Below are 15,022 nucleotides of genomic sequence, written 5' to 3' on the forward strand. Positions count from 1 at the left end.
CTGCGACTCTATGTGATCTTGGCAAAATAGAAATAGAAATAAAGTATTTTTCTCATGCATATGCTCTTTTCCACCGCGCCTTAATGTGATCTGGGAAAAACATTGAGGAAAATATATAGTTTCAGGCCAAATCTAACTCAATGCTGTAAGAATTGGATTACGTTTGTGTGCTTGTTTTGGTTTGTGTGGTTTTTTTTTTGTAGGCAAAAATGGGGTTGTTCAAGCAAGCACGCACTCCAAAAAAAACCTTTCCTCTTTTCCAAAAATTAGTAACATTTTAAACTAGCTCACATGGTCCAAAGTTGCTTTATGAGAATAGAGGTCTTAGGTTCAAGTCTTTCTTTTTGTTGAGTTACTTTTTCAAAAAGCACATGTAATTTATGTTTTAAAGTTACTTTATGTAAAAGTGTTATCACCCATTATAAAAAGTGAGTCACTTATAATTCTAAAGTCACTTTATCTTCTATTTAAGTTACAATTTATTGAATAGTTCATAGAGTACCATTGTAAAAGTGACTTTCACTTATTTATAAAAGTGGGTTACATAAAGTAACCTTTTTTTAAAAGTGATCTAATTAGATTAAGTTTGGAAAGGTGGGGATTTTTTTTTTTTTAAATATGACATTATCATTCACTTCCCAACATTCATGTGGTTCATCGGCATCTTCAACAACTTTTCTTCAAAAAGCCATAACTTCTTCGTCTCGAAGCCATTTCAGAGCCGTTTTTTTTTAATCTGCCTAATTTTTTGAGATCATTCCATTAGAACACTTAGTTTTAGCATCTACAACTTCAATTTATTTTAAAATGGAAAGTCGATGCCTAGTTATTTTTGACAACACCAACTACTTCCAATGGCTATCATACATTGTGGATTTACTTAGAAGTAAAGGCCTTTATAGAATAGCCTCAGGCTAAGAGTCTAAACCTAAAGATGAAGATAAACAAGCCAAATGAGAAAATAAGCAAGATCAAGCATGTGGATTGATAGACATGTCTATTTCTCTAGACCTTAGATTCCATATCGCAGAAATTTATACCCCCGATGAAGCAATGAAGCAACTTAATAATTTTTTTGGAATTAAAAATGAAATTAGAGCCCATCAACTTGAAAATGAGTTGCTTATGTTGGACCCCAACAATTTTTCTTCCATTTAAGATTTTTTGTCAAAGTTCAAGACCCTTAGAATTCTCTTAGAATGTGTTAAGGTTAAGAAATAAGATGGTAGCCTTATCTATTCCATTCTTACTAAGTTAGGACTAGCCTACTTTGTGTTTGTTTCTACCTTCCATTCTACTAGAAAAGTTTTTATTTCTCAAGGAAAATCCTACAAGCCCCCCTCTTTTGATGCCTTTTGTGATTCTTTAATATGAGAACAAAAAACTCTTACATCTTGGTCTTCTTAATACTAGAAACTCTTCTAAGAAAACCTTAGCAGCCCAACAACAACCAAATTCAAAGAATCCTAAGAAGTAGCATCGTAAAAAGAATGGTCCTAAAACAAACAAGGGTCCTAAGAAATTTTAGGCTCAAAATCAAAAATCAACTCAACAAAATGATAAGGAAACTAAAAACAAAGGGATGAAGATTGATAGACATTGCAACTTTTGTAATCGTGATGGCCACTTAAAACCCAAATTCTTTAAGAAGATGGAAGCCTTGGAAGCAACCATGAACAAGAATAACATCCATTTGGAGCACTCTTCAACTTCAACTTCATTTTCAGGAATAACACTTTTTGCATGTGGTTGTCAAGAATCTCGGTCTGGTTATGCACTAAATGTATCTTCTTCTACACATTCTCATGAGTGGCTCATTACTTATGGAGCTTCTTATCACATGGCCAAAAACAAAGCCATGTTTTATTCTCTAAATGATTGTAACACCAAAAATATATATGTTGGTGATGATAGATCTCTTAGTATTGTAGGGATTGGAATTATTCATCTAAACAATGGTCAATTTAATGATGTATTATGTGTTCCTACCTTATCCTGCAACATTCTATCTATATATCAGATAACTCATTCAGGTGAAAGTAAAACTGTTGAATTTTCACCTAATGATGTTGTAATTAAGGACCTAATAGATCCTAAACAAATTTTAGCTATTGGAATTACTGATGATTCTACAAGGTTGTATAATTTTAACAACTTTGGGTCATCAACTCTTCCCTCGGTATTTGTTGCTCATAATGATGAAATGAGCAAACTATGGCATGAGCGATTTGGTCACTTAAACTATCGCTCCCTTCAAAATCTATGTAAAGAACATATGGTGACAAGTCTTCCTATGGTATCTTGCAGAGATGGTGTTTGTTCCATATGTGTACTCAGAAAACATCATTGGGATAGTTTTGAAAAACGTGGCTCTTGGAACGCCTTAGCCCCTTTATAGCTTGTGCATAATGATTTATGTGATCCACTTCCAATTGTTTCATTCTATGGCTACAAATATTTCTTAACTTTCATTGGTGATTTCTCCAGACACACTTGCGTATACTTCTTAAAACTCAAGAGTGAACTCTTTAACATGTTCTTGGCCTTTAAGGCCTTTGTTGAGAAACAATTTTAGACATCAAATTCTTAAGCTAAGATCTGATAATGGCAGATAATATGTTAACAAAAAATTCATCAACTTTTGCTCTGAGCACGGAATTCAATTGCAGCATACCGTTCCATATAATCGACAACAAAATGGTGTAGCTGAAAGGAAGAATCACACCTTAGAGGAAATGGCTAACTGTATGCTTCAATTTAAAGGAATTAGTCTTAATTTTCTGGCAGAAGCAATTAACTATGCAAATTACATAGTAAATGGCACTCCTACTAAGGTTTTAAAGAATATCACTCTAGAAGAAGCATGGAGCTCAATTAAACTAGATATAAGTCACTTTCTTGTTTTTGGAAGTGATTCGTGGGCCCATATTCCAGATGAGAAACATAAAGCCTTAGAACCTAAGAGTGAAAAATGTATTTTTTTTGGATATTCTGAAGATGTTAAATTATATAGACTTCTTCAACCTAAATACAAAAATGTTATCATTAGAAGAGATATAAAGTTTGCTAAAAATATATCGGCCTACAAGCCTAGTTTGGTGGATATGCCACCTCTCTCTATCCCTTCTACTTCTGAAAATATTCCTTCTTCAGATGATGATAGTGAGGATGAAAATCCTCCCCCACCTTCTTGGGATCTTCCTTCAGCTCCTCAGCTTCCAAAATGGGTCTGTGCTACTCGTGATGCAACAGGTGCTCTTGTAGGTGATCCTATAGATCAACGTCATACACATTCTCAGTTTGATAGAGCCTCTTCTTTATTCGCTTAAGCTTCAGTGAATTATGATTCTAAAACCTTTGCAGAAGCTTCAGGCCATCCAAATTGTGACGTGACTATGAATGAAGAATATCGTTCACTATTGGCAAATGATACATGGGACCTTGTTCCTCTTCCAAAGGGACGCAAAATTGTTAGATGCAAATGGGTTTACATAACCAATTTTGGACTAGATGGAAAAGTTGATAAACATAAAGCTCGTCTTGTTGCTAAGGGCTTTTCACAAGTTGAAGGCATTGACTATACTAAAACCATCTCCCATGTTGCTAAAATGAACTTTGTCTACCTCGTTTTTTCCCTTGCCGCCTCTTTCAAATGGGAAGTCCATCAAAAAGATGTTAAATTTGCCTTCTTGCATGGGGACTTGCATGAAGAAATCTATATGGAACAACCTACTGGATTTATACAAACAAACTCCAACCTTGTATTTTAGCTTAAGAAATCCCTTTATGGTCTCAAGAAAACCCAACGAGCTTGGTATACCAAAATGGATAGCTTTCTTTTAGATACTGGCTTTTCTAGGTGTCATTCTGACAATACTGTCTACATCAAGAAAGTGGGTAAGTCTCTTATCATTCTTGTTATTTATGTTGATGATCTTATCCTTACTGGTAGTGATCCCAACCTTATAAACCATGTGAAGTCCAGCCTTAAAAAGCAATTTGAAATGACAGACTTAGGACACTTGGATTATTTTCTTGGTCTTCAAGTCTTGCAATCCAAAGAAGGTATTTCCCTTTCCCAGTCCAAGTATGCCTGTGATATTCTATGTCACTTTCACATGGAAGACTGTAAGCCAACCCCCTCTCCCTTTCAGTTTAGAGCCAAACTTTCAGTCACTGTGCTGCCCCTGAAGTTGATGCTACCTTATACCATCAGCTTGTTCGAAAACTTTGTATTTGACCCATACTATACAGACCGTTCCTTTGTTTTTGGCCTTGTTTCCCGATTTATGAAAAACACACATGAAAGTCACTGGAAAGTAGCTAAAATAATACTTCATTATGTTCGAGGTACAATTCAGTTTGGGATTCATTACAGTGCAAAACTTATTGGTTGGTTTCATTGATTCTAATTGGGTTGGTGACCCTGATGATTGGAAGTCTACTGCGGGTTATGTCTTCACTCTTGGTTATAGACCTATCACATGGGCTTGCAAGAAACAAAGTGCCATTTCTCTTTCTTCGTAGAAGAAGAGTATCGTGGCACCATTGAAGCTAGTAAGGAAGCCCTGTAGCTTCGTCAGATCCTGTCAGAGTTTGGTTTTCATCAACAACATCGAACTACACTTTTGTGTGATAATCAAAGTTCCATTCAACTATGCAAATATCTAGTCCAACATCAATGTAGAAAACACATTGAACTACACATGCAATTCATCAGAAAGCTCATTCATGACTATGTTCTTGAAGTGCAATATTGTTCAACTGATGATCAAGTTGCAGACATATTTACAAAGGCTCTTACAGAGGCGAAGTTTACTAAACTTCGATTTATGGTTGGAGTTCAGGAAGTTGTCACTAAGTGGGGATAGGCTCTAATGCCTCCTTCCTTCTCCTATTGTGTCATCTTTGTACATCCTTCAATCCTATCCCAAAATTTGTTTAAGGGGGGATGTTAGGATATTTTGACACATAGGAAATAATTAAGTACAACTTGGTCTAGTGTATAGTTAGGTAAAGTGTGTTTCTTTAGTATGTACTTTTTGTAACTTACAATCCGATGGTCACGATATGTTCTAGACATGAAATGATCTGACGATTCATTCTCTCCTATGTATTACCAACACTTGATCCGTGGCTTAATAGCCGATTGGTCCATGATCTCTATTTAAAGATCATGGAGGGTCATTTGTTAGGTGACCGTTCATGAGAGAATCTTATATAAATTTTCTTTCTTTTACACTGATAATTTTCTTGAAGCGGCCGTGTTGGCTCAAGTCGTGGACTGTTTCCCTCTTTGAGGGTTTTAACCATGTCAATAATACCGGTGTACTGATCTATGATCTATTTGTGAGCGATGTCCTTTCGTGTTCTATCTAAGGAACCTACCATGTAAATTCCTACAAAACCTCTACATGTACCATGGAGCAACAAGGGGTTTCAGTGATGGCTACTTTTTTGCTTTCCCTTTTGTTCATAGCAACCTCGCAGGGATCACAGTATGACAAGAGTGGAGATGGTGAAGGCAGCGATCAACAATGCATGGGTTTGTAGGATGCAGGGGTGCCAACCCACAAAATATCATACAAGGTTCTTCGTAGGGACTATGCGCCCTGTAAACCCCAGACATGCCAGCCCTATGACAACAACTGGAACAACAATGTGAATGATAATGATAATCTCATGGCAAATGTTGTTGTTAACTCATACAGGAGGGACTATACAATATTTAATGATTGTTCGAGAAGAAAACAAGATAGATTAATGGATATATGGCTTCCTTCTGGACATGTAAATAAATGACAATAATGTAATTATGAGTGGTGTTAAGCTGAATTTTATGTTGCTCTACCATCAACCTAATTGATGTCTGGCTACTACTTATTCATTCAAGGGTGTGAGGTGATTGGATGTGTTGTATGAATCTAGAATAAATGTGTCAGTATAACTTGTAAATGGTTAACACATTACAATACACTAACACTCCACTACATAGCATTGAACATTTTCATATATTTTTGTCATAGATATCTTACACTTGAGATTAATGAAGTCCACCCTATTTCACCGCTCAATATGAAAATAATGGTAGCCATCTACCTCATTATACAGAGAAAACAACCTACATTTCTCAACAAAATGCACACTCTCACCTTCAATATATTTCTCAGCTCACACTCGAGTTTACCATCAAAAGTAGTTTTAGGGATTGAATCGTCTGCAGATTTTGGTAGGTTCCCTCGGAGAGGGACTTCCTTGTCGAGGCCATCTTGCCTCCAATGGGAAATAAGGGAAAAAAATTTCTCAGGTGGAAACGAGCCAGAAGGATTATTTTTTGGTGCTAGGGCATACCAAAGAATGAGGATGTGCCCTCCATTCTCAGCTATTTAGTCATAATTGCATTCTCGTTTAGCTATGTCCACTCAAATATTTATAATATTATATCATCTTATTTAGTTGCATAATAACAATCCAAATTAATGTGAGGGGCATGCATCAAATATAATTCCATGGATTCAATTCTTGACATTTCAGTGTTAAATTTAGTTGAAAATGATTTTGCTTATATGTATGTAAAACAATGTTTTGAAATTGGACATTCAAATTCTCTATCTATGGTGGAAGAGTGTTGTTTGTCGATTTGTACTACATTAACCCAATGTTGCAATTCCTAGCTTCCCATTGGTCAATTAAAAATCAAAACTTAATGATAAAACAATGGTGATTATAATGAACTATAGCCATTGATTATAAAATCTGATTATTATAGCACATTTACAAAATTAGCGGCTATATTTGGGAACCATTTGATATAATAAATAAATTTGATTAAATTATTTCACCAAGACAGATTATTATGCGGCCCATAAATTTATTGTTTCTAGAATGCAAGCTTGATGATATTAGTTAGGCAAGTTAGATTTTCAGAGTCTCTACTTATAGTGGAGGAGCTCAGTTTGTTGGCTAATTTCGCTCTACATGTTTTCATACAATTTCATTTGGAGACTATATGTATCAGTTCCATTTGAAATTTCTATCCCGAAAGGCTATACCAAAAAGGAAGAGAACATTTTATGTAAGTAGCTATGGTTTTCTGAATTTTCTATCCAAAAAATCTATATCCATAAGGAAGAGAACATTTTACATAAATAGCTACGACCCAATAAAGGAATATCTAGAATTTGTGGACAACAAGAATTTCACTTTAATGAGTTCACACCAATTTCTCTATAATTATAGATAGCTTTCTTCCTTGTGTGATCATTGTTGATTTTGCATGGAATAGTCTATGTCAAGCTAAAATTAAAGGGGTTCCCTAATAAATATCAAAAGGATGCATCTCTCCTATCCGTTTTCCTAAGCCCGCGCACTATAGAGAAAAAGACCATAATCTGTGCATTCTGCCCTAGGAATAAGAAATCTAAATCTCAGGGCTACAATAGATGACCCATGGATCCATATCCATTTCCAGTGGCCAGTGTTAATCCCGCATAGGCATAGGTTAGGCGGACAGAGGCATTATCTAGATCGAGCAGATGTAACAACACACAGATCGATGATACCAACCTCATTCCTTGTGCCTAGTTGATATTTGAGATCCCTATCATCCATATTCCATTTCCTTATTTTCAAGCAATAATGTGGCCTATGGTCGGAGGTCGGCCCTCAGAATTGTGAACAAATAAAAAATCACAACATAGCCTGACCACTGACCTCGTGCATCGGTAATGCTGTAAGTTGGTAGTTAGGTTTCTTCGGATAAAGTTTGGTGAGAAAAAAAGGAAGGAAACCTCCTAATATCCATAACTTTTCGAGTTGTTTTTAGTGATATTTTTTTGAAGTTTTTTCGGTGGGTTTTTTTGGTCTAATTTCTCTAAAATCTGGCAGGAATTCATTGAAATCACAAATTTGATGGATAACCCCTACACACTCAAAGTGCCCTAGGAGTTTTTCAGGGTGTTGAATCCATATACGCAGTCAAAAAACCAATTTAAATAACACAAATAAATATTTGAATTCAAAATCTTCCACTGGATTCCGACATCCAAAAGTCCAAAAAATCACACTAAAGACAACTCCATTTTTTTTCTTAAAATGATACAATACTAATACTATGTTTTTAAAGTACATAATTTGCACCACATTATTTGTTACACACCCCACATAGATTCTGTTGGCAATATTGTCATTGGTGGCAAAGGAGCAATATATGTTAGGAGCAACAAGCAGCAAGAGAAGGCAAAGGAGCAGAAGAAGGAGGAAGAGTTGTGACACATTAAAATGTTTTGATAATGTTGTAGAGGTTACTATATTAAATAATTTGTTGTGATGTAAAATTGTTCATTAAGATTAATTGTTGTGATGCAAAGGTAAGACTCCAAGGCAAAGGCAAAGATTGTTGTGATGCATTAATGAGAAATATTGATATTTGTTGTTGACATTAAGTTGATTCATTTAATAATTACATGTGGCTGAACTTAATGTTGGATGAATTATTTATTTTTGTTCTAATATTCAAGATATGAAGAGTTTGGAAATGAATGAGTGGAAGGCAAAGAGTCAAGCCTATTCACTTCATATTCCTATGTGGGATACAAACAACTAGAAAACTATCTCTATAAAATATATGATTTTGGAAGGCATAAGAGATGTTAGAGAATGGATGAATGTGTGGGAGATGATTGAGCTATTATGCATTAGTTACCTAGCACTTATGAAGCTGATGTGAAGCAGATTTGAAGGGAAGAAGATGCAGAAATGAAGATGGAGATATGCAAAGTTTATGACCAGGTAAACTAGTACATTGTTATTTCGTGTTTGCATAAGGGGATGGTAGTCTCCTTTCAAGTTGAAGCTAGATAAATATCTAGTTGGAGCTGGTTGAGGTAGGAGCCTCCTATGGGTTGTAGCCTACAAAAAACATATGGGAGTTGGAGCTTCCTTGCATGTTGCAGCTTGTAGAAAATAGAGGTAGAAACCTCCTGTAGGTTGGGGCCTACTGTAAATCAGATGTAATAAGGAGTAGGATCTTGCCTTTGCATCACAACAATAATAAAACCATGGTTTTCTCCCTTTATGGGTTTCCACATATATCTGGTGTCAATGTGTGTTGTTATTATGTGTTCATGTATCTGGTTTGGTTTGCTTATTACTTGTTGACCACATATTCATATGCTGGTTAATATTTGTTAAGATTCTCATGTTATGTATCAGTTAATGATATCACTGAAAAGAATTTTAATGTCTGTGAATATACTAAACTGATTCAGCCACCCCTCTCAATTTAGTCAAGTTTTCAACAATTGGTATCAGAGCGAGGTTCCTTTTGTATAAGGCTAACAACTTGAAGGTAGATTTGGTTGATTCATGGACTATCAAAGTGTACCTATGCTGAGTGCAACATACTTTCATGAGTGGAGAGATCAGGTTAAAACTGAATTGATAGCTTATGGACCCAGTGTATGGAAGCTTGTATGCGAAGGTTATTGTAAAAACTCTCCCTCTGTGCAAGAAAAATAATGGAATTCTAAGGCAAAATGTGCCATATATAACAACATTCATAATAAATATCTTGATATAATAGTAGATTTAACTTATGTAAAAGAAATTTGGGATAGATTGTAGATCATGTATGAAGAGGCTAGCAACAACAATGTAGAGAAAGGAAAGAGAAAGAGGAAGGAGAAAAAAACCTGTCAAAGGGAAAGTGTCCAGTTAAATGAAACCTCTACCTGTGTGAATGTACCTAACTCTCTTGGTGAAAAGGCAAATGAAAATCAAGCTACGCTTGACCTATCATTGGCCAGTATAGAAAGATTAAAGAATGAAAACAATGATTTGAAGAAACACATGCAGATATGTGATGAGAGAGAGAATGAGTACAAGGAGGAAATTTTCAGCCTGAAGACACAACTTGAAGAAGCAAGGAGACTAGAAGAGGTGATGTGTAGTAAACTCAAGGAGAGAGACCTACAATGTAAAAGATTAGAAGATAAGGTTGATTCAGCTAGAAGAGAGTTAGATCAAAAGAACAAGTTCTGTAAGCAGCTAGGATAGGAGATATCATTCATGAAGGACTCATAAGAAAAGTGCAGTAGCTCAAAGACATCCATAGAGGATAATGAAGTAGCCTTGAAAAAACCACTAGAGGAAGGTACAAGCAGAGTAAATAACAAAGAGGCAAATAGTACCAAGCAACAACAACAAGAGCCAAAGAGTGAGTCACATAAAATGATTTTTACAAAAAGGTCATTTCCTTCTAGAGATGAGTTGAAAATTTTTAGAAGATCTCAAAGGAGAAACCTTGAAGGACCGTTGTGCTTGTTTGGAACATGAAAATGCGAAAATATGGCTGAAGCATGAGTTTGAGAAATTAAGAAGTGATGCTGAAGTGTAATGTGATAAATGTAATGTATCGTTAGTCATGCATGTGGTTGACTCTCATAATGACATAAACAATGAAGATTTGGCTAAATATGACAATAGAAACACCGTTTTGGTGATGAAACATGAAAAAAAAATTATTGCAAACAGTTCTTTGGCATGCAATTGCCATACAAAAGAGAGACATTTTTTTTTGTGAAGGGAAATCAAAGACTATTTTCCAGTTGATGACAGCTTTTGATTACAAAATTTGGAGGGGAATTCAAGTTCTGGAGTTGTAGTTGTGCATATTGATGGCATGGAAACTGCTCTAGGTATGTATCAAATTGTGAAGAAATAAAAGCATCGGTTATTTTGGAAGGTAGCAAAAATCAAAATATTCATGCAAGTGATGGAGACAAGCTGATAGGAAAAAATGATGTCAACACATTGTTGGCATCGGGGGAAGGATTCTCTCTGATTGTAAAAGAGAAGTAGAGTTGTATAAGATATATAAGGGATCAAACTAAAGGAATTTCCCAAGAGAATTTGTATAATTTATCACAAGCTTATGATGAGAAACACAATGAAAGAAGTATGCAATGGATTGCTGCCTTGGAAAGTTCAAGTGGTTGCTTTGTTGAAACTGGTGAAAATGTTGAATCTCCAAATAGAAACAAGGTTTAGGCATGTGAAGGTGAAGTATGTTATAGATGCTCAACAAAAATATAAGGGCATGGATGTGTCTAATATGAATGTATTACTATGTTGTGCTTCTTCAAGTGGAATTGCAAGCGATAAAGATATCTTTATCACTGAATGAAATGACGACCCAATATTGGCGGCAAGGGAAGATAATCATCCTAGAGAGAAGGAGGAGTTTGATGTAAAGGTTTGGGAAAAGCAGGCAACATTATATTTCTGAGCTGTGTTACACTATGATACCTCTGAGCAATGTCAGGTAGACTGATACCTCTGAGCTATGTTAATTCAACATATGGAACGGGATGGAGACACCAGAGGGTGTAGTTTATGATAATAACACCATTGCACGTTATGCCAACACATTATGAATACATTATAGCCAGTTTATTATTCAGAACATTATGCTTTCTAGAAATTTTTCCATCACCAGACCTACCAAGTCAGAACGATGATATATATTCTTGGTACATCATAATTATGGTGTCATATATATTCCCTATGGTCTGCCCTCCAATAATTTTATTCCATATAATATTTCTATCACTTAGGAGGTCGATATATTGCAAGATTTGTTACACTACAATATCTATGTAATGTCGTCTAGACACAATGCTCCAGATCCATGCATTTAGATCTGCGCATTAGTTTTCCATGCAACCCAATGGCCTTATCTCTCATCGACCTCACATTGTATACAAATTGCGAACAAGGAGACAAAAATGTTGTGCTACTTCTGTGGTGCCAGAGTTGGCTCATGTGAATGTTACTCAGTGGTGCTGGAGTGTGCTTATTACAATCTATGTGTCAAAGAGAAGATATGGGAACGTTGTCATAAATATTGAGGGTGTGTTACATTGAGAGTAGATATGACAACGTTATGATAAATACTAATGGTGCATTACATTGATGTACGCAGGAAGTGCAAGACGTTAATTCTGCATTATTGGTCTCTACATGGTTATCACTGGTATAGTCATCTGGGATATAATATTCAACTTTAAATGAGCATATGCAACATTCAAAATTTGTGGGACATGTGGCAATAATTGAAAGTGGTCATTAAACTACGAGCATGTTGGCACCATGAGCGGAGTGCAATATCCAAGATGAAATCTATGAAAAGAGGCATGACAATGATAGACAACAAAATGAAAAAATTTAAAATTGTCAAAGTGAATTGACTCTAGTCCATGACCTCGATCGAATTAAAGAAAATAAGAATAGTTGTTTTTAGTTCCTCAGGCTGCATTCTAGTTTATTGATGTTGTTCTATTAGTTTCTACTGATTACAAAGTACCAGAGGAAGTCAAAGCATCTAGTTTTGGTATTTCACCAGATGAACTAGCGTCCATAGTCAAAGGCCACGATCGTAAGAAGTTAAGATACCATAGTGGCATTGAAGGAATCTCTGAAAAGCTCTCTACATCAATCACTGATGGAATTGTGGCCAGTGAGGAAAGCTTAAAGCGGAGGCAGGAGCTCTATGGTTTTAACAGATTCGTGGAGAAGCCACCTCGGGGATTTTGGATGTTTGTGTGGGAAGCAATGTAGGACACGACTCTCATGATCCTTGCAGCTTGTGTAATTATCTCTATATTTGTTGAAATTTATAAAGAACGGTGGCCCAAAGGTGCTTATGATGGTCTCAACGTTATTTTTAGCAGTTTATTAGTTGTATTTGTAACAACAACTTGTTATTATCATCAATCGTTGCAGTTTAAAGATTTAGATAGAGAGAAGAAGAAGATATTTATACAGGTGGTTCGAAATGGTTATAGATAGAAAATTTTAATATATGACCTAGCAATTTGGGACCTCATGCATTTATCGATTGGGGATCAAGTTCTTGTAGATGGACTATTTGTATATGGGATTTCTTTGCTTATAGAAAAGTCGAGCCTAACAGGTGAGAGTGAACCTGTGAATGTGAACAAAGAGAAACCCTTTCTCTTGTCAGGAATAAAGGTACAAGATGGTTCTAGAAAGATGTTCGTGACAACAATAGGCATGAGGACTGAATGGGGTCAAATGATGGCACAAATGATGCACCAACTTTACATGAAGTAGACATAGGGCTTGCAATGGGCATTGATGGCACTGAGGTTGCAATGGAGAGTGTAGATGTGATTATACTTGATGATAACTTTGCCACAATCATCACAGTTTCCAAGTAGCTCTCCCATCATAGCGGTACAATTGTTATGGGTGACTGTGATCATGGATACTCCTATATACTTGGCATTGGAAACAGAACCTCTAAATGATGAATTGATGAAAATAAAGCTTCTTAGAAGAGGTAGAAGAATCATCAACAATGTTATGTGGAGGAATAAATTTTGCCAAGCTCTGTACCAGCTCATTGTAATATGGACTCTACAAGCCAAAGGAAGAACTCTATTTGAACTAGATGGCCATGATGCAGATTTGGTTCTCAACACACTGATCTTCAATTCATTTGTCTTCTGCCAGGTTTTTAATGAAATAATTTCAAAGGAAATGGAAGGGTTAAATGTTTTCCATGGCATATTGAGCAATTGGTTCTTCATGGCTATCATGTATTTTACGTTTGTGTTCCAAGCGATATTAATTGAATTCCTTGGTATTTTTGCAAGTACGATTCCCCTTAGTCAAAACTAGTGGTTTCTGAGTGTACTAATAGGTTTTTTGGGAATGCGAGTAGCCATGCTGGTTAAATGAATCCCCTTAACAAGGATTTTTGGGAATGCGAGTAGCCATGCTGGTTAAATGAATCCCCTTAACAAGGGAATCAAACCAATATAAATTAAAAGTCAAATGAGATGAAATTAGATTTTGTAGTCAATGGATGGATCTTGTCTTCCAGACATGCATGCATTTAATTATAGCTGCATTAAGAATTATTGAAATTCATTATAGCCCATCTCTAATGAATACATGATAATCATGTCTTGTAACCCGTGGAACCTATATTTTGTTTCAGTTCTAAGAAAATACCTTCTATTAACCAATTTGGTGAAGTAGAATGAATTTACAAGGATTATACGATATTTAAATGTATGGGAGACAGAGGGATGCATTCTTACATTTAGTGCTCTTCCAAGCATCTCTTGAATGCAATGTTTATGCTAATTCTATATCATTGGATAAATCCAAACATTCATTTTCTACAGAGGATTGTGCGAGATGCATTGACAAGACTCCAGAAAATGGGTTCATAGTTGTTGTTGGTAGAGAATGTGCAACTACTACTACCAAGATAACTGGAAATGTGGATGAAGGTGTAGGTGATAGCTTCAATATGAACTCTTTTATAGGCTACAAGACACATATAACCCCTTCCCATTGATGCCAAAGGGGGAGGTAAGTAGAGGTTATGGGCAACAATGAGAAATATCTTTCAGGACAAATGGAGGAGGATGAATGAGTTGAGTTGCGATCAATGTCAATGGGGAGATTGTTGGCAATATTGTCATTGACGACAAAGGAGCAATATATGCTAGGAGAAGAAAATAACAAGAGAAGGAAAAGGAGAAGAAGGAGGAAGAGTTGTGATCATAGTTTTTAAAACCGTTTTCAAAAACCGGTTACCGGTCAAATCCGAACCGGCCAAAAAACCCGGTTTGACTTGGCATTTCACCTTTTTTTGGCCCTAACCGGTGAAAACCGGCCGGTTTAGGACAAAACCGGCCGGTTTGTATCAAACCGGCCGGTTTTGTCCTAAACCGGCCGGTTTTAGGCATGCCCACCGTAAAGTTTAAAAATCATATTTTTAACTGTGTTTCAGGGGTTTTGGGGGGAAACTAAGGGTGTTTCAACCCTAACAATGTTAGCAATTCATGGTAATGTTAAATTCTTAAAGTAAAAGTGACATTTCCTTTAATTTTCATTTTCATCCTTTTACTTAAATTTTTAACATTACCATGAAATGACTCAGGATGTTTGAGAGTGGTTTCGACCTCATTGGATTTCATATGGA

The 15,022-nt window shown here is 35.9% G+C and overlaps 1 pseudogene; it reads left to right on the forward strand.

Moving 5' to 3' along the window:
* Nucleotides 1–13,764, forward strand: part of LOC149162268 (calcium-transporting ATPase 1 pseudogene) — a 174,824-nt pseudogene extending 161,060 nt beyond the window's left edge.
* The last annotated feature ends 1,258 nt before the right edge of the window (nucleotides 13,765–15,022 follow it).

The sequence above is a fragment of the Pinus tabuliformis genome, chromosome 5_2 (assembly GCF_031772625.1).
Source record: "Pinus tabuliformis cultivar Carrire ecotype Pingquan chromosome 5_2, CPIR1, whole genome shotgun sequence".
Classification (NCBI taxonomy): Eukaryota; Viridiplantae; Streptophyta; class Pinopsida; order Pinales; family Pinaceae; genus Pinus; species Pinus tabuliformis.